The 3,026-nt window shown below is 37.0% G+C and overlaps 1 pseudogene; it reads right to left on the bottom strand.

Moving 5' to 3' along the window:
• Positions 1-1,804: 1,804 nt before the first annotated feature.
• On the bottom strand, positions 1,805-2,652 carry LOC100946917 (annotated as a pseudogene).
• Positions 2,653-3,026: the final 374 nt, after the last annotated feature.

Here is a 3,026-nt window from a genome sequence, read left to right as displayed (position 1 = left end):
GTTCAGAATTCCAGGTAGGGGCTCTTTAAATGTTATGGAGCCCAACACAGATTTAAACTATTGACTGCTGCTAGGGAAAAACTGTGATTGTAATGCAAATTCCCTCAAAGGTCTTTTTAAGTTGAGAAAACAAACTGAGAAAATCTCAGGTGAGAGAATTTACCATTTCTTTATGCGAACTTTAATGGATGAACAAAAGATAACACTGTCTCTGCAATCTTTGCAAGGAAGGATTTTTCTCCCGCTATTCCAAAGGCTTTGCTACTTGTGGTCCTAAGTCCACTCTTCACAGATCTCAAAAGACTCCAGTTATAAAGGAAACTTATCTTAGCCAAACTAGGCATAGGGGAAAACTTGTCCCCTTTGTGCTAATCAACACCCAACTATGTGCTATGGCCTGACCCATAGGGCTCAGCTTAGCACCTTAAAAATATACATTCCATGGCAGACAATAGGATAATAGACACGTACTAATAGATCTTTGATTAGAATACACATATTTGTCATAGATATCTCAATCAATAATCTTATCTTCATATTGGGGACATTTGGCTTATTGTGGTATAGTCAGCTCCTTCCCATGCAGGATATGCAATTTCCAGCTGAGCTTTCTCAAAAATATAGCACCAAGGAAACTACCTAAGCCAACTCCCAATGGTGTTGTTTCTTCAAGTGTGGACTATTGACCACCAGCACCAGAATCATCTACTGAATTAGAACATTTTAGAGAAATGGATCTGGGGAATTTTCAGGTTTAAAAAGCTCCTTTTTTTCCTTGTTTAAAATTTTTTTCCACATAAAAGTGCATACATATTAATACAATACATACCAAAATGCTAACCACTCAGCTTAAGAAATAGCTTCTGGAATATTCTTATGTACATCATAATCTGTGAACTACTAAATTTAAGAAAAGGTAAAGGCAAAGGATTTTGAATTGAGAGAGTGCAGTTAACTATAAAATAGCCTGGATTACTGTGTAAGAAAATGCAAGGCATTCTTATACCTGAAGAACTATGTATGAGAAAGACCAGCTAAGGCACAAAACTTCAGCCCCTTACATAAGTATTTGCCACAGATCATCTGGAAATAGGACTGATTTTTAAGCATTCCCCCCCTCATTATAAATAAATGTTTGTCTCCTTTAACCTTTCTCTTTGCCACAGTTTATGTTTTGAGGACCAGGTAAAATCTGCATTTGTATAAGGTGGTCTTATTACTGAATATGATTTCTTTTTTTTCCCCAAAGCCTGAGAAAGTTTTCTTTTCCTTTTTTCTTTTTCTTTTTTTTTTTTTTTTTTTGCAGTTTTTGGCCATGGCTGGGTTTTGAAACCACCACTTTCAGTATATAGGGTCGTCACCTTACTCCTTTGAGCTACAGGCACCGCCCAGAAAGTTTACATTTTTTTAAAGAGAAACAGTGTTACTTTATTAAAATACTGAGTTTATTTCACATGCATAACTTTGTGTCCTCCTCATTTTCATGTCTGACCACCACTACTACTATATCCTATCATAACATTCCATACATACTTAAAACCAAGTGAAGGGTGGATTTTTGTCTTTAAAAACTAAACAGGCATTTTGGAGAACACATTCTTGGCAATGGAACCTGGACAATATTTATCAAACATAGTAGGGAAATTCTGACTCTGAATTATACAAAAGCCAGATATCTACTGTTACAGAAATTAATAAGATGAAAAATTTTAGCAAACTGTTTAAAACTATTTTAAAAAGACAGCCAGATATCTACTGTTATAGGAATTAAATAAGATGGAAAATTTTAACAAACTGTTTAAAACTATTTTCTCAAAGAGACTTCCTCTTGAATAGCCTCTTGATCAGTCACCCAGAAGCAATTCTTCACATAATTGATGAACTTGGCTTCCACTTTGGAAAGAGAACCACCTTTTTCTATACTTGCTTGCATTTTTGCCTTAATGTCTTCTATAGAATCGGATTTTGAAGGTATTTTAGGAATTTTTTTTTATACTTTTTGAAAGATTCTTGATCTTTTGATCTTGGTGTTGATGGTTTTGAATCTTTTCCATTCTGTTTGATTTTTGAATATTTTTGGCTGTAGTGTCTCATAAAGATTTCTTCACTGGAGCTTTTTCTTCAGTTTTTTAATCTTCCTCCTCCTCCTCATCATCATCTTCATCAGCATTAAGTTTTACTTTTTTCTGTGGAATCTTGTTACCACCTCTAGGGGCAGATTTCTTTCTAGACATACTTAAGAGTTTCACATTCTCCTCCTCTTCTTCTGACTCTGAATCTTCTTCCACAGCTACTAAGTATTGCTCATGAATATCCACAGGCCCTGAACCACACTGCAACCATAACACCACAGCTGGTGTTATTTCAAAGACCCCAAGAGAAACCATTGGCTGTACAGACACACCACCCTGTACAGACATTTTCAAAGTTGCCAGTGTTACTTTAATTAGACTACCTTCCTAATTCATTGCCTCTGCTTCAACAAAGTGCAATTAATTTTTTTACACCTGCCCCTAAACTTACTCTTTTCAAAGATAAATTTTCATCATTATCCACCTTAAAGTTATATTCTTTTTCAGCCTTTAGTTCCCAACTGAAAAGATAGTTCTGAGGCCTCAAGGAGGTTATGTCCATGTGCACTGAATCTTCCATGAGGAGGCAGTACACACTTTGAAAGGAGATAAGGTGAACACAGATAAATGGCTACTGCTCCCTGAGAAAGATTGCTTAACTCTGACCCATCCTACAAGCTCCAGATCCTTACCCTATTTTTGCACATGTGTGATTTCCAGAGCCAAGACGCAACAGGTACAAGTGGTCAAATAATTCTTTGGGAGGTGGAGCAAGATGGCAGAGAGGATGCATCCCTGGGTCAACTCCCCTGGCAGTTTCAGGTGAGAGTAGGGGGGCTGGATCTTTTCCTGTGTTAAGTGTTGGCATGGACAAGAGTGCAGGGCATGCAGCAAGGAGGTGAATTGCTGGATTGAAAGTGTAGCCCAGAACTATGGTGTCTGCCAGAAAAAACT

The sequence above is a fragment of the Otolemur garnettii genome, unplaced genomic scaffold (genome assembly GCF_000181295.1).
Source record: "Otolemur garnettii isolate 467f Iridium unplaced genomic scaffold, OtoGar3 scaffold00290, whole genome shotgun sequence".
In the NCBI taxonomy this organism is placed as follows: Eukaryota; Metazoa; Chordata; class Mammalia; order Primates; family Galagidae; genus Otolemur; species Otolemur garnettii.
This window is presented reverse-complemented; position numbering and strand designations above follow the sequence as displayed.